At 39.1% G+C, this 26,163-nt stretch overlaps 1 protein-coding gene across 1 annotated transcript in view; it reads right to left on the bottom strand.

Annotated features, from left to right (window-relative positions):
* Nucleotides 1–25,497, bottom strand: part of ATP10D (ATPase phospholipid transporting 10D (putative)) — a 106,055-nt gene extending 80,558 nt beyond the window's left edge. The window contains exon 1 of the mRNA XM_039241109.1: nt 25,287–25,497. The gene's annotated coding sequence lies outside the window, so the exon portion shown is untranslated. The remainder of the gene's footprint in view (nt 1–25,286) is intronic.
* Nucleotides 25,498–26,163: the final 666 nt, after the last annotated feature.

Genomic DNA, 26,163 nt, shown 5'->3' with positions numbered 1-26,163 from the left:
GCACCCCCTAAAGGTCAAGATTCTTAACACATGTGAATAGTGGGAGAGAAGGATTGGGTATGAGATTAACATGAACCAAATGCTATATATACCCAACTTGCAATACTCCTTCACAGCAAGGCAAATATATCATTAAAAAAAAGTTTCATTGCAACTAACCATCTATCACCATAATATCAATATCTATATGCATTAAAAATATGTGCAAACATTTTTTTAATTTTTTTTTTATTTTTTATTTCTAGGTGAGAGAGAGACAGCGTGAGCAGGGGAGGGTCAGAGAGAGAGAGGGAGACACAGACTCTGAAATAGGCTCCCGGCTCTGAGCTGGCAGTCAGCACAGAGCCCGATGCGGGGCTCTAACCCACGAACCGCGAGATCATGACCTAAGCGAAAGTTGGATGCTTAACCGACTAAGCCACCCAGGTGCCCCTAAACATTTTTATAATTGCCACAAAAAATTATAAACCAATTTCACTTAAGAATATTGATGGGAAAACTCATGAAAATCTGGCAAATTAAATACAATGCAGAACGATGGCTACTGTTTGCTCTAGGGGCTGCGAGCAGCCTTCAAGTGACGGCCAGCAAGAAAATGGGGACACAGGTCCTACTATTGTGAAGAACTGAAGTCTGCCAATAACCTGAGTAAAGTTGGAAAGTAGATTCTTCCCGAGTTTTCAGTTAAGAACTCAGCTTGGATGACATCCTCATGTCAGCCTCTGAGGACCTGAGCAAAGAACCAGTCACACCGTATCTGCACTTCTCATCAACAGAACTATCCTCATAATCTGGGGTTGTTCGAAGCCACTAAGTTGTGGTTGTTACAATGGCAAGAGAAAATTAGTGCAGAGGGCCCAAAAGTAGATCCTTGTATAAATAGATAATATATGGCAAACGTGGGCTTTCCAATCAGTGGGAAAATGGTGACTTAACATCTCTGGAATAAATGGTTATCCATCTTGAAGACCAGAAAGCTAAATTCCTACTTTATGTAAACCACATTTAAAAATAAATTTTTATTTAAAAATATTTTAGTAAGTTTTTGATTTAAAACAATCTCTAGGTAGATTAAAACTTAAATGTAAATATCATAGTAAATTTACTGGAAGGAAATTCAGAATATGTATATTATTGTTGGCTGGGCAAAATTGTTAACTTCTCTCTTGCTTAGGAAAGTTTTCTTATAGTCAGTGCTGGTGAGGATGGGGGGAAACAAACCCTCTGGCAACGGGAAGTGAATTGCTACAATCTTCCCCCCACCAAAAAAAATGTTTTAACATGTGGTAAACTGAAAATACACGTAACTATTGACACAGCAATTCCATTTTGGGGAGTCTTACCTATAGGTATGGGTATATGTACAAGAATGTATACTGTAGTTTGGTGGCGGTTGTTTGTTTTTTGTAGTAACAATTTTGGAAATATCATGAAAGTCCTTCAGTTGTGGAAGAGCTGACTACATACACCATGACACATCTACATTACAGAATATTATACATTTATTTAAAATTATATACATATCCATCCTTTGACCTGAACCAATGACTATTATGTATAGTTTGCAACAACAACAACAAAAAAAGGAAATAGCAGAGACCTGCAAATATAAATGATCAAAAATTTATAAACATGAATGAAGTACAGACCAAAATGACTGGTCTGGCTTCAAAGAATGGTGAGGATAACAATGTGGGCACGGCTGAAGCTTCGCTTTGATTACTACCTACCAAAATATGCAAAGAAGATATATGCAAGATCCAGGATGCACGCAAGCCTGTGCCACCCCAGTCACCTCCCCAGCTCCTCATAAAGACCGTGTGGTAGTGCTGTTGGCTGTGAGGACTGTGGAGGCTGCCAGTACACAAGATGCTGGAACAGAAGTCCACTGCCTTTTCAAATTCTTAGGCTAGAAGAAGGGCCACATCAGCACACAAAGGTCTACGGATCTCTAGTCTAGGGCTATCTTAGTGTACCACAGCTCCACAGTCCTAGCTTGGATTTCTTACTGTTGAATCTACAGTTGGCCTGGCCTTGCTTTGCTTCACTTAATAACACGGACAGCCTGGATGTGTGTATGTTCACGTTCATTTGCAAGAACATGGATAAAAGTACAGAATAATTCACACAGGGCTATGAATATAGGTTATCTGGTGGAGGGAATACAAAGGGAATGGAAGACGAACTCTTCTTTCTTGCCTTTGGCACAATGAAGATATATCGGCTTATAATTTTTCTAAATAAAGTTTTTGAAGGAAGAATTTATCATTAATAGCTACAAAAGTCTAATGTTGCTCTAAGTGTTAGGTCTGCATGATGCTACATGAGCCAATATTCCTCTCCAGAAGCTGAAAAAACCAATTAAGTTCTAAAATCTACAAGAGTTTATTTTTAGGCACAAAACCAATTAAGATTAGAAATAAAGAAATATAGGGGTGTCTGGGTGGCTCAGTGGTTGAGTGTCAGACTCTTGATTTTGACTCAGGCCATGATCCCAGGGTCGTGGTACTGAGCCCAGCACTGGGCTCCATGCTTAGCATGGAGTCTGTTTAAGATTATTCCTCTTCCTCTTAAATAGAGAGAACAAACTGAGGGTGGGTGGGGGGTGAGGGAGAGGGCAAAATGGGTGATGAGGAGGGCACTTGTTGGGATAAGCACTGGGTGTTGTATGTAAGCCAATTTGACAATAAATTATATTTAAAAACACAAATAAACATTAAAAAAATTTTTAAGATTAAGTCAGGAGGATGAAATACACAGGATAGAGAATATAGTCAATGATATTATAATAGTGTGGTGTGGTAGCTACACTTGTGTGAACATAGTATAACATACAGAGTTCTCCAATCACTATAAAGTAGACCTGAAACTAATGTAATAATGTGTTTTAACTATACTTCAAATATAAATAAATAAATACATTAAAAAAGATTCTCTCCTTCTGCCCCTCTCTCCTGATCATGATCACTCACTCTCTCAGAAAGAAAGAAAGAAAGAAAGAAAGAAAGAAAGAAAGAAAAAGAAAGAAGGAAAAGAAAGGCCAAACATTGCTTATAAAATAAGTACTAACACTTCTATGTCTGTTTATGAAATACATTTCCCAGTGTCATTTATGACTTTTATTTTTCAAAGTAAGAAACAAAAAGTCAAAGGTTTTATAACTCAAGACATGTAATTTTAATTTCAGAGTCCTGTCTTTCCAACTATACAATACTACTTCTATAGAAAATTTCAAGTGTGATCATTTAAAGCCATATTATTTCTAATTATAGCATTTGTTTTCTAAAAGATATTAAAAATAAAAATCCTTGAATAACAGAGTGTACCCAAAATAACATATCACACTATGCTCCTTCTTGAACACAAATGTACTTGAAAGCAAACAATTTCTGTTTCCCTTAATGAATGCTTAATGAAAAGTTTGTAGCAAGGCAGACTACCAAGGTAAATATGCGGTAATGAATTCCCTTGGGCCCAGTTAGCATTTAAAAATTTCTGAGGTCGTCACCAACCAACAAACAACTTGAATTACACATATAAGCTCACTTGTTTGAAAGAGAAAAACATTCTTATGTGTAGTCATTTCAAAATGCTCTGTGGCTATCAAACTCCAGCATGCATCAGAGTGTCCCAAACCACATCCCTGACTTTCTGATTCCACAGGTCTGGGGTGCAGGTTCAAGAATTTGCATGTCTAACACATTTCCAGGTAGTATGGATGCTGCTGGTTCTGAACCATACTTTGAGAACCACTACTCTATGCTAAATCAGTTTATTTCAAAATGCAAAATTGAAATTAAGAGTGAACAGTTCATTAGGTACCACTCCTGTTACCAGCAAGCCCATCTCCTTTGAGCATATAGACTAAGGCTATGTACCAGTGACTTGACAGCCTGCACAAACAGATGCTCTCATCCAAGGTTAGAATTAACTAAAATTGTGAAGGTCTAGTTTACACAAAAATCCTCAGAGGTTGGTGATTGAGGTCTGCAGAATCAGTTCTTTGTACAGATTTAACACAGTTACAGTCCGTTTCAAACAACATTTCCAAAAGCTCAGTGAGGGAGAACAGTAAGTCTTGGCCTTGACAGACTTCTAATCTTCTCAACCAAGATGAGAAAACCCTAATGAAATATCAAAGTTGTTTCATGCTCAAGACCTTGGAAGAAAGTCAAGTTATCTAGGAGGGTCAATAAAAAATACAGAGTAATTTTATAGCTATCAGTTTCTGTGAATAAGATAGGAACTGTTCACAGTAGAAACTTATAAGCTATAAAAGTCTCCTTGACCTCGATGTGTCAAGTAACCCTCTCTGAAGCACACTGAGCCCTGATTAAACTTGGGCTTGGTCCAATCTGGGTCATCTCTGACTAACTTATCCAACTCTCTCTCTAAGAGCCCTGCTGCCCTCCAGGAGATCAATTCTCTCTCTGACAGGTAATAACAATGGCAGTAAGACCATTTGATATCTTTGCTGATTTCTTTGTTGCATCAGGGGTCAAAGTGACATGTTGGCAGGGCTCCTTTATTAAGTACTATCCTGTGATCTACAAAAGGAGGAAATATTTTCACCATCCCACATAATGGTTGGAAAAATATGAACAGTTATAGATGGATGTAATACAAGTTTGGTGATGACAAGGGTCAATTTATTTAGTGAGGAAACTGGATCTTGAATAATGAAGTCCCATAATCCTCTGTGTTCTCCAGGAGGTGAGAGGAATCAGATTTACCAAATAAAGTCATTTTGGAGTTTGGGATCATTTGGATAAAATTATTAATTTCTATTAACTGAACTTCTTGAACCAAGTCCCCAGTAGAAGTACGTATTCCTTTAGATGTGTGCAAGGGGCGAGGCAAGGGGAATATATCACCAAAAACAATGAACTGAAGTAATTACTTTTGATAATTGGGAGGAAGTGCTATACAGGAGTATGAAAAACTAACTTATATAGTATCTTTCACTTCTACCACTAACGAAGAAATCTTTGTGATAGCTTTGCCATTTTTAGGACGCTACATGGGCAAAGGTCAACTCTACTCAAGCACATAACCCTTAGGCATCTTTAGAAAAGACTGCTTAAGGGGCGCTTGGGTGGCTCAGTCAGTTGAGCGTCTGATTTCGGCTCAGGTCATGATCTCATGGTTGGTGGGTTCGAGCCCCCACGTCAGGCTCTGTGCTGACAGCCAGCTCAGAGCCTGGAGCCTGTTTCAGATTCTGTGTCTCCTTCTCTCTCTGACCCTTCCCTGTTCATGCTATCTCTCTCTCAGAAATAAATAAAACATTAAGAATTAAAAAAGAAAAAAGAAAGAAAGAAAGAAAAGACTGCTTAAAGTGGTGCCTGGGTGGCTCAGTCAGTTAGGCTTCCGACTTCGACTCAGGTCATGATCTCACGGTTGGTGGGTTCAAGCCCCACGTCGGGCTCTGTGCTGACAGCTCAGTCTGGAGCCTGCTTCAGATTCTGTCTCTCCCTCTCTCTCTGCCCTTCCTCAGCACTCTCTCTCTCTCACTCTCACAAAAACAAACAAACATTAAAAAAAAATTTTTTTTTTTTTAAGAAAAACAAGGAGTGCTGGAACTCAGTCCATGACCTGAAAACCAGACAACTATGGCTAATGCTGGGGAAAGAGAAACAAAAGATGCTGTTCTACATCACAGAAGCAGCCTCTAATTCAGACTGAGGGAAGGGACCTTCCACAGCATTGGAGGGTCCACATGTTTGATATCAGTGCAGTGGAATTTTCAAATACAACATGTTCATTTTACGTAAAATATGACTGTGGTATCTAAATGCATAGAAGAGTTACTCACTCTTAATGTTTCCAAACACATTAAATATAAAGACATTCTTCAGTTTTCTTATGTGAGAATATATATATCTCTATTCAGACACTGAAAGCTTTACCACCTCTCATCTTCAATGTACCTCAACTTTCTCTTGAAAGGACCACACATCCAAATGAGTTCCATTTTGCTGATGCTTAGGCTTCCAAACTGGTTTAAGCTAGCAAAAAGGCAGGGCAAAAAACGGAAGTTGTATGGATGCCTCTCTGCTACTGGGAACTACAAACAACTCACATTGCTCATGGTTAGTTCCCAGTATGTCTTTACCTATTCTTAAAGCTGAAAAAATAAACACATGTTAGAATGCTAATAACAATCTTTAATACTATGTTTTGACATTGGTAATTCTAGATAATACTCTTAAAATATTGAGATGACAGAACAGCATGTTTTTGAGACTTGATTATTCAACTCTAATAAAATACTAATCCAATAAACCTAAGATCATTAACAGTATCTGCCATGTAGGAACACATGCCTGAGTTCTGTGCTGGTGATAAATACACAGTAACTTTAACCCTTACAACAAAGTACATATTATTATCCCCATTTTAGGATGAGAAAACGGAGGCTCAGAGCCATTGAGAAACTTACCCAAGGGACACAGCTTGGTGAATGGTTACTAAGCCTAATCCATAGAACACGAGGGTTGGAAGAAAGAAGAGGACGGGTATAAAAAATCTGAACCTATGTCATTTAGGGAAAAAAGAACTAAAGATACACTTCATTTGAAAAACTAAGTTAACAAGTTTAAATACTTGTATTTAATTTAAAAACATTCATTTGACCCATTCAAGAGAAAGCTCTCTACGTTATGTTTGAAACATGACTCAGTATCCACAAATAAAATTTGTTTTTTTATTTTATTTTATTTTCTGAGAGAGGGAGAGACAGCATGAGCAGGGGAGGGTCAGAGAGAAAGGGAGACACAGAATCCAAAACAGGCTCCAGGCTCTGAGCTGGCTGTCAGCACAGAGCCTGAAGCAGGGCTTGAACTCACAAACCGCGAGATCGTGACCTGAGCCGAAGTCGGACGCTTAACCTACTGAGTCAGCCAGGCGCCCCAAAATTTGCTTTTAAAGGATTCATTTTTAACCTGACTTCAGTATCATCTGCCCTCACAGGGACCTGTAAGCAACGAAACCACTATCTTTCACTGTTCCTCCTTCATGCATGGCCTCACTTCCCCGCCCATTCAATTTGAATTTCATGGTCAATTCTACCAGTTCCTTGTATATTTTCTCTACCCCTTAGCTCTTCTCTCCTCTCTTGGCAAACCTTTATCCTAGTTCCATTCAAATCATTTCTATCTAAATTCCTGTTATACTCTGTTCTAGTTAGTACCTCCAAGTTGCAAGTGCTAGAGAGAAACATGTAATATCCCTGACTGGTGTCACTTTATATTATTGACCACGGACCACAAACCAGCCACAGCTGCTAATGGTAATCACACAGCATTTGCACACTCTTCACTTTCCCGCTTTCATAGGCAACTGTTTCATACCTTCTCCTCTAACTTTGCATATGTCCTTCCTTTCTTCCCGCCGATGACCTTGTTTCTACTGTACTGAGAAAACCAAAGCCATCAAACCAGAACCTCTACAAGGTTCCCCCCATGTAACTGCCCTCCAGCTCAGACCTCTTCCCCAAATTCCTATATCTGCCTGCCGACCAGGCAGCCCCTCTCTAGATGGTAACATATACAGACCAGTGCTCCTCCACTTCCCCCAAACCTGCTTCCTCCACAGGTTATCAGTTGATGGCAGCGCCATCCGTCCAGATCCTCAGCCCGAAAGCCTCTGATTCATCTCAGGGTCCTGTCCTTTCCTCAAAACCCACATATAGTCAGTGAGCAAATTCCGCCGAGTCCAGGATCTCACCACGTGGTATCACCTCTACCACTATCATCTAGTCCCAGTAAAACCTAAGTTTCATCCTGAATTTTCCACGATTTAAAACTCTCTAGAGGTTCTCATCTTAAGTACAATAGTTGTCAGCGTCATGCGTATTTGCCTCCCAAATTCCTCTCTAATCTATTTTTTTAATGTGTATTTATTTTGAGAGAGACAGAGCACAGATGAACAGGGGAGAGCCGGGGGAGTGGGGGGAGGGGAGGAGAAGATCCCAAGCAGACTCTGTGCTGCCAGCACAGAGCCCGACGTGGGGCTAAAACTCCCCAGTGTGAGACCTGAGCCAAAATCAAAAGCCAGATGTTTAACTGATGGAGCCACAGGTGCCACAGTCCTCTCCAGTCTACTGCTCCTCCTCTCCTTTGTGCCCCCTGCTACAGGCTTGCCTCAACCATCCCTGTTCCTTCCCAGGGACAGGAAAGGAACCTGTTTTATTTTTCACAGAACTTTTGCATCACCTTCTAACATCATAAAATTATTTTTGCATTTTAGCTCTTGCTGTCTCTCCTCTCCATTAGAGGAAGGATTTCTATCTTTTTTTGTTGTTGTTGTTCACTCATACAGCCTAGACCTACATAAAGTACCAAGCATAGAATAGACTTCAATACATATCTGTGGAATAAACATATGAATCAGGTAACACCTCTCTTATACTCAGCAAAAAATGGGATATCTGTAACAATCTTGTACACACCAGCTCCGTAGGTATATAAGCTTAGTTATTTCATGATTCCACTGTATCTTTTATTGTGCATGCTAAAATTATTAGAGTTTCATATTAACATTTATAGCATGTAACACTAAAACGACCACTAACAAGACTGCAACAGGAAGACATAAAAAAGGGGGGGAGGATAAAACAAGGGGACCCTATTTTTAAAAACAGCTCAGGTATTTGAATTTCATTGTGAAACTCTCAGGCAGGAAGTTTTCTGAATACCTGTTTTTTTTCACACGGCTTAAGGTTTATCCTTTTAAGTACCAAAACAATTTTATCTGGGATGAAACAGCAACATGTAGAAAAATGAAACTGGATCACTTTCCTACACCATACACAAAAATAAACTCAAAATGGATGAAGGACCTAAATGTGAGACAGGAAACCATCAAAGCCCTAGAGGACAAAACAGGCAGCAACCTCTTTGGCCTCAGCTGCCGCAACTTCTTACTCAACACATCTCTGAAGGCAAGGGAAATAAAGGCAAAAATGAACTACTGGCACCTCATCAAGATAAAAAGCTTCTGCACAGCAAAAGAAACAATCAGCAAAACTGAAAGGCAACTAAAGGAATGGAAGAAGACGTCTGCAAATGACCTATTGGGTAAAGGGTTAGTATTCAAAATCTATAAAGAACTTAGCAAAATCAACATCCAAAAAAACAAATAGTCCAGTGAAGAAATGGGCAAAAGACACTTTTCCAAAGAAGACCAGATGGCCAACAGACACATGAAAAGATGCTCAATATTGCTCATCATCACGGATATACAAATCAAAACTACATTGCGATACCACCTCGCACCCATCGGACTGGCTAAAATCAACAACTGTGGAAAGAACAGATATTGGTGAGGATGTGGAAAAACAGGAAGCCACTTGTACTGTTGGTGGGAATGCAAACTGGTACAGCCTCTCTGGAAAATTTCCTCAAAAAATTAAAAATAGAACTACCCTATAACCCAGCAACAGCACTGCTATGGATTTATCCAAGGGACACAGGAGTGCTGATGTACCCCAATGTTCATAGCAACACTATCAACAATAATCAAATTATGGAAAGAGCTCAAATGTCCATCAACTGATGGACTGATAAAGAAGATGTGGTTTATATATACTATGGGATACTACTTGGCAATGAGAAAGAATGAAATCTAGCCATTTGCAACAATGTGGATGGAACTGGACCATATTATGCTAAGTGAAATAAGTCAGTCAGAGAAAAACAGGTATCATATGTTTTCACTCCTATGTGGAATTTGAGAAACTTAACTGAAGACCATGGGGGAAGGGAAGGGGTAAAAAATAGTTTCAAACAGAGAGGGAGGCAAACCATAAGAGACCCTTAAATACAAAGGGAAAACTGAGGGTTGATGAGGGGGTGGGGGGAGGGTAAAATGGGTAATGGGCACTGAGGAGGGCACTTGTTAGTACAAGTACTGGTGTTGTACGTAAGTGATGAATCATGGGAATCTATTCCTGAAGCCAGCAGCACACTGTATACACTATATGTTAGCTAACTTGACAGTAAATTATATTTAAAAAATAACTAAATAAAAAATTAAAAAATAAAAAAAACACAAAGTGAAAAAAACCCAATAGGACAAAATGTGAAGAGTGTTAAAACCAGGGGAGTGTAAATGTGGGGGGGGGGGGAGGTCCCCATGTGTGACTGTCTTTTAAAGTTAAATAAAAAATTGTTTCTTGATTACTTACTATTTTGGAATTTATGTGCCTTCTTATATACCGTACTTTGAATAATCAAGGTTTGATCCTACACAACTTATTTTATGGTATTTTCTCTCTGCTCTGTAACATTTGATATTCAGAAACTGTATCCCCTTCCAGATCTTATTTTTTCCTTGTTCATGTTAGTGTTTCCCAGGATTTATACTGAACAATTCGGCCTTGTCAAAGAAGAATCATGCTTTCACAATACTGTACTTAAAAAAAAAAATAGGGACACTTAGGTGGCTCAATTAAGTGTACAACTTCGGCTCAGGTCATGATCCCACGGTTGGTGGGTTCGAGCCCCGCGTTGGGATCTGTGCTGGCACCTAGCTCAGAGCCTGGAGCCTGGTTCCGATTCTGTCTCCCTCTCTCTGCCCCTACCCCGCTAACACTCTGTCTCTCTCTCTCTCTCTCTCTTAAAAATAAACATTAAAGGAAACTAATTTGACAATAAACTATTTAAAAAAAAATAAAAATAAAAATAAACATTAAAAAATTAATAAAAATAAATTTTCCTATATTTTACATTTTAAATAAATTTTCTTCTGAGAATTCAGTTCCACTGTTCTAAGCACCAATTACTGCAAAGTGTTCTATACAGTGATGCCTTCAAGATGTTCGGAAACATATCTGTAGGTTCTCTTCCAGTAAGTTGAAGACCTTCTTGTTTTGAATGCTCATCTCTGACTTTACAGGTTTGTTTCTCCCTTGGATGTCCAAATATCTGCTTTTATCAAAATTTAACTCATACTCCCAACTCTCTTAGAAAAGTCAATATGCTTAAAAATTGAATTAATGACCTCAATGGTCTTCAGGAAGCAAAACACAGAAACTTATCACTTATTTAGTGAAACCTATTTTTACTGTTCAGAGATCTCTTTTCCTTCTATCTGTTTAATAGGTACCAAGGGCTCCCTGTGCCAGTCAGGAACTTTTCCTGGCACAGCAAACTACAATAATGAAAAGTCCTATGTAAATTCCATGATTCCTGCCCTCAAGGAGCAAAGAACCCAGAAGAGGGATCAGGCATGAACTTCATGAGATTCCCTCACTCCCTAAAATACTTCAGAGATTAACCTCCAGAAGACAAACCTTGACATGTTTATGACCAGGTTTCTGACTGGCAAATACTAAGAACATTAAAACATTAACCTAATCAATAGATAAACGAGTAAGTTATGATATGAAGCTAGAACCCAGATAAGTGCCCCCTTTTTTTTTTAAATAGATAAGCACAGGGGAAGCAAAGGGAGACAAACCAGGAAACAGACTTTAAGTTTTTTTTAATGTTTTATTTATTTTTGAGAGAGAGATAGAGACAGTATGAGCAGGGGAGGGTCAGAGAGAGAAGGAGACACAGAATCTGAAGACAGGCTCCAGGTCTGAGCTAGCTGTCAGCACAGAGCCCAATGCGGGGCTCGAACCCATGAACCATGAGATCATAACCTGAGTCGAAGTCGGATGCTTAACCGACTGAGCCACTCAGGTGCCCCGATAAGTACCCATTTTGAAAACAAGAGCCAAAATACCTTCCTCAATGGGCAGAGCACAAATTTCATGGCGTGCTATCTTTATTCATCGTACAAAGGAGAGCAAATTCTAGCTCTATGTGACAAGCTGCGTGTGTAAAACATAATATACACACTGGATTGTGATTCTAAATGCACACTGTAAAAGACTGTAAGTAAGAAAAAGGGGAATGAATTGTAATTATTTAATAGCTGCTTCCCCCACAAGACCATCTTATTTACAGTTTGAACCAGTAACCAGACAATGCCTGCCACATGACAAGTACTCAATGAATATATTTAAATTGTTTTTAAATGTTTATTTATTTTGAGACAGAGAGAGAGCACAAGCAGGAGAGGGGCAGAGAGAGAGGGAGACACAGAATCCAAAGCAGGCTCTAGGCTCTGAGCTATCAGCACAGAGTCCGACACGGGGTTCAAACTCAGGGACCCGTGAGACTATGACTTGAGCCAAAGTCAGTTGCTTAACCAATTGGGCCACCCAGGCACCCCAGTGAATATTTTTAAATAAATTAACTAATATCCAATCAGGTTCATGGTCGTACACCATATATCCCAAAATGAGTATTTTCCAAACAAGAAAAATCTCAATAGGATAAAGGCCAAGCAATCAATAAGTGTGCAATAAGTATTGCTGAATGATGGGATTCTACTTGGTCAATTCTACCTTGTCCTCTGTAATCCAAGACAGCCTAAAGCCACTTACCTCTGTTTGAGATAATTCTATTTGTCCTAGACTATTGATGACTTAGGTTGCATTAAATTAGTGGTCCTCGACTAGAAACAATTTTGCCTCCCCAGGGGACATTTGCAGTATCTGGAAGCATTTTTGATTGTCACAACTGAGGGGGTGCTAATGGATAGATGCCGTGGGTACCATTATAATCACAGGACAGCCTCTACCACGACAAAGAATTATTGGCCTAAAATGCCAATAACTCTACTGCTGAAAACACAGGTCTAGAGGAAGCCACCACATTTATTCGAGAGAGAGGAAGCTAGCAGAGTGGAAAAAGGAGCTTTTCAGGCAATCATGGCTTCAAATCTTGGCCCTAATCAGTCAATCCCAGTAGGACTTTGTATAATCTTCAGTTTCCCCATCAGGAAATTGATAAGTACTCTTTAGGTCATCAGGTTTGCTGTGAGGCATTAGTGAGAATATACACAAGGAATGTGGCATGGACTAGCTGGTCTTACTATTACAGAGGACTTATTAATCATTTGATGCCAACATTTCCCCCAAGTAGGAAAAGTATTTAAAGATGGTAAGACTTAGCAAGTTAAATAAAAAATTCATAATTTTAAAGCTAGAAAAGATCTTTAATATCCAACTAAATACTTTATACACAAGAAAACTGAGGCTCAGAGACTCTGACTCATTCATTATTATAACATCGAGTTAGCGGCAGTCACATAAAATAATTCAGCCATTGTTTCCACTACCATTTTATTACTCATTCATATAGGTAGGTTTTTATTAATTCCTAAATTGCACATTAATAAATATGTCATAAATTATCTAATATATAGCTTGAATACAGGATTTTATGCCTCCTAAAATTTTGTATGATAGCGTGCTTAACCTATGTTTAAAATTACTAAGATTTATTCACATTTGTATCTACCTTAAATTTTTCACAGCTAATTTGTAGGCTCTGCCCTACTATTCCACTTTCATCCTAACAAGTCCTATTATCACTCACAATGGCCTCCTTTTTACTTTGATATTTTATAAAAGCATTACTAGAAATTATTCACTTCTGATTCAAATCCTTGCTAGAAGAGCATGAACAAACACGCGGACACTGACAAACTGCAAATACATAGGAAAAAAGTATTTCCCACTTCACCAGGAACCTAAAAAAGCAACTAAAAAAAAAGCAATTAAAACAGAGTATTTTTTGCACTGAATGTAGCAAAGAGTTTCTTTATTCATAATGCTCAATGAAAACACGCTTTCATACAGTGATGGGGTAATCGAGCCTGCTTTTTCACTTCTCTGGAGCCACGAGGTAATATGCCTTAAAAACGCTCATCCTCCTCGGCCCTGAATACAAAGATGATCAACTCAGCACTGGAAAGGGCACTAAAAAGATAAATTGCTAAAATGTGACATATCTAAATGGATATATAATATTAAACAAATATTCAAATGAATTGTTATAAAAATTTTGAAGTTTATAAAGTTGTAACCCATTATTTATACCTGTATACCCCTATAAACTCAACTGGAATAGATAGATACAGATATATATAGATATGCTCTTTAGGTATATAAATGTGGAATAAAATATTTTTAAAACATAAACACTGGTTATGTTTTAAGTAGTTAAGTGGTACATTAATAGATGGTTAAGTAGGGGTTAAGTAGTACATTAATAGATAACTTTTAGATATCTTTTGTAACTGTCCATATCTTTTACCATAAAAATATACACTTAATCATTAGAAAACATATCTTCATTTCAGTTCTAAAACTAATCCCACCAAACATGTCTCAACTTTAATCACAAACCCAAATGCTTATGGCAGGGAAAAGCACACAAGGAAATTAATGTATTGCTTCTACATTTAAGATTCAGGGAGGGGGTGCCTGGTGGCTGAGTTGGTTGAGCGTCCAACTCTTGGTTTTGGCTCAGGTTATGATCTCACGGTTCATGGGTTCGAGCCCCACATCAGGGTGTGCACTGATGGCATGGAGCCTGTTTGGGATTCTCTGCCTCTCTCTCTGCCCCACCCCTCCCCATGCTTGCTTTCTCTCTCAAAATAAATAAACGTAAAAAAAAAAAAAAAAAGAATACAGCCTGTGTTGTATACAGATGGCACTATGAAAATACTTTAATGCAGAGAGACTCTAACTTTATATATAATTAATTAATTACAACTTTAATGATCAGAGTAGGAACTTATAACATTCCTCACCTCCACAAAGACACTCAGGACCTCTGGTAAGAAAACTTGATTCCCTAGGCACAAACTCTCTACTGAGAGTGGTAAGGATTCATATTTGCTCACTTTAATCATCCTCCAAAAATATACCCAAGATCAAAGGATGAGAAAAGTGTCCCTCTCTTTTTCTCTTATGAAACACAAAAATGTTTAATTGAAGCTAGCTCACAAGTAGCACACAGTACTTGAAATGGCACACAGAAGTCGATGGAATTGCCTTCCTCAGAGGCCTTTAAACTAGACTAGGCACCTGTTCACCAAAACCCAGTGATTATGGCCTGCTTATTAAGGATCTTACCCTAAGCGTGTATTCTCAATCACAGATCAGAATCACCTGGAATTTGTGAAAACACGGCTTCTGCCCCGCGCACACACACCAGTTTCAGATTCAAAAGGTTTGCAGTGGGTCCTGAGAATTTGTATTTCTAACAAGTTTGAGTCACGCTAATTCTAGGTGCCAGACTTTGAAAATCATTGACACAGGCAGCTCAAATCTGTTCTGGAAAAAATTATTTATAGTTTATAAATATATTTTCTCCATAGATTTATTATGACTAAATATTTTTATGCAACTAATCATTTCTATCCCAATAGTGTATATATTACTGTTGTAATAGATACACAAATAATTAGTGAAACTACTCTTTTATACATAAGAAATAGAGTACTTTCTGGATGTGTAACCACAGAAATTAAATAAAAATGCTTAAACAAAATAAAATGCTTAAAAGAATGAGGAATAAGAGTAAAAAAATAATGGACAGGGAAAGGTGTTGTTTGTAGCTAAAATGGAAAGAATTTAACTGCTGAAAGACGGTATATACTTATAAGACTAAAGGTTAAATTAATAGACTATATTAAATGTTTTCCAAAGGTTTTTTTCAGATTATTAACCTGAGTTATAAATACAAATCAAATCAACAAATCAAAGACTAAAATTTGGAGGCATCTGGGTGGCTTAGTTGGTTGGGCATGACTCTTGATTTTGGCTCAGGTCATGATCTCATGGTTTGTAGGACTGAGCCCCACGTGAGGCCCTGAGCTGGCAGCATGGAATCTGCTTCGGATTCACTGCTCTCCCTCTCTCCCCCTCTCCTGCCTCGTGCTTTTCTCTCAAAATAAATAAACTTTTTAAAAAAAGACTAAACTTTTAAGTGATAGTTTCCTTTAAAAGTATATGGTATCCCTGGAAATATGATGAAGAGAGGCATTTCTTTTTTTTTTAAATGTTTTTATTTATTTTTGAGACAGAGAGAGACAGAGCATGAGCGGGGGAGGAGCAGAGAGAGAGGGAGACACTGAATCCAAAGCAGGCTCCAGGCTCTGAGCTGTCAGCACAGAGCCCTAGGCGGGACTCGAACTCACGAACCACAAGATCATGACCTGAGCTGAAGTCGGACACAACCGACTGAGCCACTCAGGCGCCCTTGAAGACAGGGATTTCTCTAGCTGAAATGTAGAAAGGAGATTTCAGTATAATGGATGAGTTTAATTAATTTCTAAAAACTATTTGAAGATTCACTTCTGGAAGTGTTGGGTGACTTAAAATAGGTTATAAATATTTCGGAGAAGTATTATTTTACAATGGCTAAAAATGACTTCAGCACATGACTTAATGTAATGAAAGCACAGATTACATATGTCAACTATAGGTATACCTTGGAGATATTCTGGTTTGGTTCCACATCACTACAGTAAAGTCAGTCAGATGAATTTTTTGGTCTCTCAGTGCATATAAAAGTTATATTTATATTACACTGTAGTCCATTAGGTACAAAATGGCATTATGTCTCAAAAACAATGTAAATATCTTAAATAAACAATGTATATGCCTTAATGCCTGTCTTAATTAATGCTTTATTGCTAAAATAATGCTAACCATTATCTGAGTTTTCAGTGAGTTGTAATCTCTTTGCTGGTCGAGGGTCTTGCCTCAATGTTGATGGCTGCTGACTAATCAGGGCAGTAGTGGCTAAAGGTTAAAGTGACTGTGGCAATTTCTTAAGACAACAATGACATGTGCTGTATCAACTGACTCCTCTTTTCACAGATGTTTCTCTGTAGTATGCAATGCTGTTTGACAACATTTTGCCCAAAGAAGGACTTCTTTCAAAATTGAAGTCAATCCTCTCAAACTCTGCCACTACTTTATCAACTAAGTTTATGTCATATTCTAAATCTTCTGCTGTCATTTCAATAATCTTCACAGCATCTTCACCAGGGGGAGATTCCATCTCCAGAAACTATTGATCACTGACCATTATAACAAACACAATAATAATGAATATTATAATAATAATGAAAAAGTTTGAAATATGGCAAGAATTATTAAAATGTGACACAGAGGCACAAATGCTGTTAGAAAAATGGCACCGACAGACTTGTTCAACACAAGATTGTCATAAACCTTCAATGTGTAAAAAACTCAGTATCTGCGAAGCACGATTAGTTCAAGCAATCAAAATGAGGTATGTCTGAATTTTAATTGTCTCAACAATTAAATGTACATTTAAATTGTCTTTGGGGCACCTGGGTGGCTCAGTTGGCCGGGCATCCTGCTCTTGGTTTTAGTTCAGGTCCTGATCTCACAGTTCATGGGATTCAGCTCCAATAGGGCTAGATCAGTGCTGGCAATACAGAGCCTGCTTGGGACTCTCTCTCCTTCTCTCTCTGTCCCTCCCCTGCTCAGTTCTGTCTCTTGCAAAATAAACAATTTAGAAAAATGAAATAAATAAAATAAATTGTTTTTCATGCCTATATTATAAGGTATAGCATATAAACACCAATAAGGGACATATGAAAACTGTAAATGGTACTGAAAAGAAGTTAATGACATTCAACAGGATTATAAGATAAATTCATAATAAATGGTCAGTTCCAACAATCAACACAATGCTATCCACCCTTTAAAACACATTCATCTTGAACAAGAAGTGATGATATAATTAGTGGTTTTCAAAACAGCAACAAGTGCATCTGCAGCTAGTAGAAAAACACAAGCTCTAACAAGTTCGAGTGACGCTGATGTTCAGATTGACAGTCAGCCACTTACCACAAGCTCTTAGCTCCTTTGAACCTCAGTTTCCACATCTGTAGAGTGGAAATAGTATCACCAACCTCACAGAGTTTTGTAAGGAGGTTTATTCAATAATGCACTGTGCCTAACATTCTGAATAACTTCATTCTTTCAACTAATGTCTGCTGAGCTTCTAGTATATGCCAGGCAATGCTACAGATGGCAGAAATAAATCAGGGAACAGAAGACAAAAATCTCTTCCTCCTAGGAGCTTACCTTCTAGTATTCCTTTATTTTACCTTGTCTTAGGCACAGTGCTGGGTTCATTGAGAATGAATAAAAGTGCCCAGAGCAGGTCAACATGCTCAATTCAACAACAACAAAAGATAACACTACTGTAATCATACAGTATATAGATTTAGAAAACAGAAAGTCCCAGGAGAGGACATGACATGAGATTGGAAGACAGAAAGGGGATGGAGGGAGGGTAAGGCTTCTGGAAGGAGAGGGCATGTTAAATGAGCTTTGGGAAATGTCTACAATCTGACAGGAGAGATTTGTAGATTTTAGAAATATTATGAATGAAGGCTAGGAGCCTGAAACCCTGTGTTCATTTAAGTAACAGTGAGGACTTCAATATGGCCAGAGTTTCAAGTACAAATTAAGGAGTGAGGGCAAATGAAGATGGAAATCTAGGTTAGGGCCATGTAAGTCCTTACTAAGATGAAAAATTTATACTTAGTTTGAAGAAAATGGGAAATCATCGAAGATGTTAAGAGGGTGTGATACGATATGGACATTTAAAGGATTTCTTTGCAAGAAGTTGAAACACATTGGAATAGGGGAGAAGTCAGAGAGCCTACACTGACAAAAGGGAGAAAATGTGCTTCTGACCATAGCTGACCAGTAACCTAGCAAGGAGTGGGATCATTAGGGATTTCTCAGGAGCGTCTCTGAGTGTACATTTGTGACCTCAGCAGCACCAATAGCTGGGAAGGACACCCCAACAACCGGGCAGGAACCATGCTCATAGTCCCCACTATACCTCCTGTCCTCTGCCTGTTACCATCAATGCATCCTTAACACCACATACTCTATCCACACATTCCTATCATTACTCTGTCCATCAGGACCATGACCCAAATCAAGCAGGCAAAAAATGTGACTAATTGGGCACTGGGGACCACAATACACCCTGTTTTGCATTACTTAGCTCAAATGCAATGTTACAATTTGCGAGAGGAAAGACAGGTTAGGACTCTGAGTAAGAATTATTTTTTAAAATTTTATTGCCCTATTGAAAACATTTCACTTTTCTCTCAGTTCTTGGTTTAGGAATCTTAAAAGTATAATCATAGTTCAGAGGTTCCTGAGTGGCTCAGTCGATTGAGTGTCCGACTTTAGCTCAGGTCATGATTTCATGGTTCGTGGGTTCAAGACCTGCACCGGGCTCTGTGCTCACCTCTCACAGCCTAGAGCCTGCTGCAGATTCTGTGTGAGCCTCCTTCCCCTGCTCATGCTCTGTCTCTCTCTCTCAAAAACAAATAAACATATAAATAAGAATTTTTTAAGTACAGTAATGGTTCAGAATCAGGCATTTTTCTAACCTGGCAAGGCAGAAATGTTAGTTTGTTAGCTGAAGGGCATCACAGGTAAATTAAGAGAATATATGAGAGAGAACACCTGTTTAGGAAAGACTTCAGTGAAGATATTATAAATTAAGATTTTTAACAATAGCCTTCAGTGTATCATTATAGCCTGTAAGGGAAACTACAATTTTTTAAAATAGTACTAGTTATGAAAACTGTAACTTGAAGAAAAAGGCGTCACAAAATTTTTGGATAATTTAAAACTAATTTTGACCTTCTTTCTCATAACTATTATAATTTTTTATTACCTTTCCTATATAAAGAGTTGAAATCTTCTAAATTTGTTTTGCTAACAGAAATATAGTTGTACTCCTCTTCCTCATTCAAAAAGGCCTTGAATGGAATACGTAGATTTTAGAAAAAGAAATTATGAAGTGTTTAATTAAGGACTAGCAGCTTGGGCCCCAAGAAGATGGGATCAACAGGAAATAAAAAAGAATAAAGCTTTAATCAATCAGCCCAACACCACTTATTATTTCAGAAAACAGCTGGGGGCAGATGAGTGAAATGTGACTAGAATAAATTCTATCTTGAGATTTCCCTTTAATTTCAAATGTTCTCACCATCAAATATAATTGAGAAACAATGACACCTGACATGGAATTACACACGGAGACTACATAGGCTTTATGAAAGAAGACAAAGAGAATATCGTCCATGTCTTCTTCATTCTAGAACAAATTGCTTTATTAGGATAGTAATTTTTTCCCTGATAACCAAAACACATTTACTATAGAAATTTTTGAAACTACAGATTAATACTATGAGAAGAGCAGAAATCACCCATAATCCCATCACCCAATCATAGTAACATTACCATTTAGTTTCTTCTCCACCAATAAAGTAGTTTCTGTGCATAGACTGGATTTTTTTCAAAAGTAAGATTCGGTAACTTTTCATTCCTCCTATCCTGAACATATTTCTAAATATCATTAAAAGTCTTCTCAACAACTTCACACATTTTGATTTGCTTTCCATGTTTACTGATGTGATGTGTGAAAATGTAGTTACTTAGTAAACATCCCTCTCCTCCTGACCTTAAAAAAGTCCATTTTTTTCCCTCTGTGAATTGCCCATTTGTCTATTTTTAATTGGGCATAATTTTTCATGTGGGTGTTCATTTATGTCTCACTGCAGTTTATAACATCCTTTGAAAGGATTTACTAGTATATAAAATATAGACCTTAGAGTTTTAATTTTGGTTTTGGTACCTCTTGGCAACATTTTTCAAAACTGTATTTTTGTGATTATTAAAATAATAGCTGCTACATTTTTCAAAGACCAAATGTAAGAGGCAAATAATAAATGTTCCTTGAGTCAAAAAAAAATAATAATAATAGCTGCTATAGAAGATTTGGGAATAGGAAGAAAAATATTTTTAAAGAGCCACAACTCTACACATAGAAATCCAATTTTTTTCACATATGTCAGTGAATATATCTATCGATACAAACAGGAAGCTGTATGCAAACAGGAAGTCCAACAGTCTTGTTCAGTGTTTGTTAATTTAGAACAATGCCTAATACATCATAAGAGCTTAATATGTAAGCAAATGATACTTTATATTTCAGAGTACTTTCTAAGTCATGAAATTTTTTCAGAACTATTTTGGAAACTGAATTGTAGCAATATAGGTATATAGACCATTAATTTAAGTATTTTTGTTATTGCATGCTTTACTATTTTTTTATATTACATTCACGTTCACTGTACTGAACATATTTATAAATCTTCATATAAAATTCAGATGATTTCCTTGGTATATATTTCGAGACCCAGTATTACTGAGTCAAAGCCTGCAAGGATTTACAGGTTTTAATACATATTCCCATTTCATTAGCTTAAACCATTAAATGAATATACCCTTCATTTAGAAGCATAAAAGAAGATTTTGTGAAGGCCACGACTCTTAAAGAAAACTAGGGGCGCCTGGGTGGCTCAGTCAGCTGAGCGTCCAACTTCAGCTCAGGTCAGGATCTCACGGTTCGTGAGTTCAAGCCCCGCATCGGGCTTTGTGCTGACAGCTAGCTCAGAGCCTGGAGTCTGTTGCAAATTCTGTATCTCCCTCTCTCTGACCCTCCCCTGCTCACACTATCTCTCTCCCTCTCTCTCTCCCTCTCTGTCTCTCTCTCTCAGAAATAAATAAAACATTAAAAAAAGAAAAAGAAAACTAGTACCACTATTCCTTCTGACTCTAATGGTGTCAATAGCTCCATGAAAACTGTTGTTTCTATGGCTAAGATGATTTCTGAAATGAAATAAATCCATAAGGTAATAGGAAGGGAATAATGTCTTTAAGAGAATACACTCACATCAAACCTCTTCTTAAGTGATAAGGAAAGCTGCTCAGCTGCTATAACTATGGACCAGGAATAGGGATAGCAGCTAGCACATACAGTATTGTTCCAAGAGGTCATCTACGGATTCTCCTTTTCACAAGGACTGACAAACTATTAAGTTTATCTTCACCAATGCATCGAGTCTGAGGAATTCCCAAGCAATCTTGCTTGTAGCATTTTCTTTGATTTTCCTTCATTAAAAAGACTATGTCTAATTAGATCAGACAATAACTGAAACATGTACTGAAGCCTTCAGTATGTGAACCTTCTTGACCTCTTAATTTAAAAACAGCAAAGGAAACAATCAATAAAACCAATAGGCAACTGACGGAATGGGAAAAGATAGTTGCAAATGACATATCAGATAAAGGGCTAGTATCCAAAATCTATAAGGAACTCACCAAACCCCACACCCAAAAAACAAATAATCCAGTGAAGAAATGGGCAGAAGATATGAACAGACATTTCTCCAAAGAGGACATCCAGATGGCCAACAGACACATGAAATGATGCTCAGCATCCCTCATTATCAGGGAAATACAAATCAAAACCACACTGAGATACCACCTCACGCCAGCCAGAGTGGCTAAAATGAACAAATCAGGAGACTCTAGATACTGGCAAGGATGTGGAGAAACGGGCACCCTCCTACACTGTTGGTGGGAATGTAAACTGGTACAGCCCCTCTGGAAAACAGTATGGAGGTTCCTCAAAAATTAACAATAGAGCTCCCCTACGACCCAGTAATAGCACTGTTAGGAATTTACCCAGGGATACAGGAGTGCTGATACATAGGGGGCACATGTACCCCAATGCTCATAGCAGCACTCTCAACAATAGCCAAAACACGGAAAGAGCCTAAGTGTCCATCAACAGACGAAAGGATCAAGAAGATGTGGTTTGTCGGGGTGCCTGGGTGGCTTAGTCGGTTAAGTGTCCGACTTTCGCTTAGGTCATGATCTCGCAGTTCGTGGGTTTGAGCCCCGCGTCGGGCTCTGTGCTGACTGCCAGCTCAGAGCCTGGAGCCTATTTCAGAGTCTGTGTCTCCCTCTCTCTCTGACCCTCCCCTGCTCACACTGTCTCTCTCTCTCTCCTAGAAATAAATAAAAAAGAAAAAAAAAAAGAAGATGTGGTTTGTCTATACAATGGAATACTACATGTCAAAGAGAAAGAACGAAATCTGGCCATTTGTAGCAACATGGATGGAACTAGAGGGAGTTATGCTGAGCGAAATAAGTCAGGCAGAGAAGGGCAGATACTGTATGTTTGCACATGTAGGTGGATTAGGAGGAAGCTACTGGAGGACCATAAGGGAAAAGAAGGGGAAAAATAGTTGGGGAGAGGGAGGAAGGCAAACCATGAGAGACTCTTGAATGCTGAGATCAAACTGAGGGCTGATGAGGGTGGAGGAGAGGGGAAGGGGGGTGATGGGCATGGTGGAGGGCACTTGTTGGGATGAGCACTGGGTGTTATATGGAAACCAACTTGACAATGAACAATTTAAGAAAAAAAATGGATTCCAAGGGGGCGACTTGGTGGCTCAGTCAGTTGGGCATTTGACTTCGGCTCAGGTCAGAATCTCATGGTCTGTCTGTGAGTTCGAGCCCAAGGCTGGACTCTGTGACAGCTCAGAGCCTGGAGCCTGCTTCAGATTCTGTCTCCCTCTCTCTGTCCCTCCCCAACTCGTGCCTCTGTTTCTCTCTTTCGCTCTCCCTTAAAAGTAAATAAACATTTAAAAAAAATATCTTTAACGGATTCTAAGAATTTTATTTGTCTAACCAATAAGTCATTTTCTTCGTTTTACTGACATCAAAATAAACAATATCCTCTTCAATTTCCATTTAACCATTAAGTAATTGTATTGAAAAAGTATTTGGTTCTTGCCATCGAAAGTCAAGCATTCCTAAAATCCTGTTTTAGACTGTGTAGATTCTCCATTTTTTAAATCCAATTTAACAAATGTTAAATTAGCAGCTACTGCTGGGGAACCTTGGTGGCTCTGTCCAGTAAGCCTCCAACTTTGGCTCAGGTCATGATTTCATCATCATCATCAGTTCAGGCCCTGCTTTGGACTCTGAGCTGAGAGTGGGGAGCTTGCTTCCAGTTCTGTCTCCCTCTCTCTCTGCCCTTCCCCCACTCATGTTTTCTCTCTCAAGCGCACTCGCGCGCGCTCTCTCTCTCTCTCTAATAAACATCTTAAAAATTAGCAGCTAGTATTATTTCTTAAACTCCCTAAAACTTTCTGAATGTTGCCAAGTTGTTTTTCTTTTTCTTTTTTTTTTTTTTTATTTATTTCTAGGAGAGAGAGACAGCGTGAGCAGGGGAGGGTCAGAGAGAGATGGAGTCACAGACCGAAACAGGCTCCAGGCTCTGAGCTGGCAGTCAGCACAGAGCCCGACGCGGGGCTTGAACCCACAAACCGCGAGATCATGACCTAAGCGAAAGTCGGAAAGTCAGACGCTTAACCGACTAAGCCACCCAGGCGCCCCCCAAGTTGTTTTTCAATATATGTTGTATGATCACATTTTCATAAAAGCAAACCATCCCTATGTAGGTATGTAATATGTATTTGCAATGAGAATAGAAGAGTCCAGAAGGAGAAGACGTTACCTCTAGGGATAGAGTGGAGTGAGGACTCACACTGGGACACTGAAGGAGTTTACAGTGTTACAACGATCATGTCACAAACCCGCTCTTAACAAGCCAAAGATTTTTTTTATGATGGCACCCTTCACAGATATTTGACCTAGCCCAATATAAAAATTACTATCTCCTCTATAGTTACTTTTCCCATACAGCAATCAGTTGGCAGATAAGGAGCCCCCCCATTCTTGTGGATCAATCTTCCAAGGCTGATGAGTCAGAGGCTTGCTCTCAGACTACAGAAGTGTTTTTCTCTTGCAAAGAACTAGCATGAAAAGAAGCAAGAAGAAACTTAATGATCTTCTTCTCAACACCTGAGTTAGCACGCCCTTATGATTAAGAATAGTTTAAATATATCACTTAAAGTCACAAAGCCTCGACTCTCCAAACTGGAGGGTTTCACTAACCAACCTGGTGTCTCTCTGCTGTCCATAGTAAAGTATGGCTATGTTTTATAATGTAGGAGGAAGGATGCCTCAAACCATTAAGTCCTGCATAGCTGGTGTGTGCCGGGACCAACATGGGCTTTTGCGGCAGCGCTCCTTTAAACCCATTTCTGAGCACCTTCCTAAGTAATAAACCGGCTTATCTACTGGGTTAAAACTTCAACCCCCATTCTCTTCCTTCCCTTGAGACAAAGCCATTCAGACTGCCTGATTTCACAATAAGATGACAAGTGTGCGCGCGCATACTTTACCTTTTCACCAAACCCAGCATTCAGAATAGATAAAATAATTCCTCTTTTGAAATCAAAATCAAGTGATTGAAAAAAGTGTTTCTCCGGTTCTTTTTTGGTTTAAGTTCAACAACAGCCCTAAAGTCTAGTTTCGAGACACTTCATGAGACCTGAAAGCAACTATTGGGGAAGCGGGAGAGGAAGAGGGGAAGCGGGGTGCGCAGGGTGGGAAGTGAAACAGAAGTCAAGGAAACTGTCCCGGGAGTTCGCACGCTCGCCCTTACCAATTCCTCCATCCGCACACATCACCGCATGACGACCGCGACTCTTCAAGGTGCAGGACAAAAACCAAACACAAATCCGAAGAGTGGAGGCAGCTTTGCTTCTACGCCAGCCATTTGTTTTGGGGGAAAAAACAATAAACAACAAAAAAAAACCCACTTCTCAGAAGACAGCCCCCAAACTCCGCTGCCCGACCAGGAGCCAAAGCCGCGACCTCCCGCTCCCCGCGTTCTCTTCCTCCTCCCCCTTCTTCGCTCAATTCCCCTCCTCCTCCTCCAGCCCGGCTCCCTCCCCGGCCGGCTCGGGAGTAGCAGAGCTTCCGCGAACAGCCAATCGCCCGTCGCCCCGCCTCCCGTGACGTCAGGGGGCGTGGCGAGCTGGCTTCCCGGCCTCAGCAGGAGCTCAGAGCTGCTGGTCTCCGCGTGGCCGGTGCCCCAATGGTCTAGAGCGTTTACAGCCCCACCCTAGCCGTTTATCTAGACTTGAAGCGCTTGGCAATTATTCTTGGAGGGGTAAAGGGATCCAATCTAAACATTTAATGCTATTGTTTTATAACTGGGAAAGAAATTGAGAAGAAGACCACAATTTGATTTGGTCTCACTCAGGGTAATGTGCTTTGTCTCTGTACCTGCCATGGTCCGTGGCTTAAAATTCAGAGCTTTGAACAAAACAGTTTTCTCCTAAATAAATTCCAGCTAACCCATTTGGCCTCTCAAATCTTCTGACCAACTAACTGCTTGGAGAAAGGAAAAGGGATTTGGGGTAAGAGCCCATAATGGCAATATTCAGACCAAAAGCTAATCATCACTGGCTGCTAATTGTATCCCACTGAAACGAAAATAAAAGGAGCCAAAACCTCTACAGCTCATTTGTACTTCT

This window comes from Hyaena hyaena, unplaced genomic scaffold (genome assembly GCF_003009895.1).
Source record: "Hyaena hyaena isolate Hyena2069 unplaced genomic scaffold, ASM300989v1 scaffold_187, whole genome shotgun sequence".
NCBI lineage: Eukaryota > Metazoa > Chordata > Mammalia > Carnivora > Hyaenidae > Hyaena > Hyaena hyaena.
This window is presented reverse-complemented; position numbering and strand designations above follow the sequence as displayed.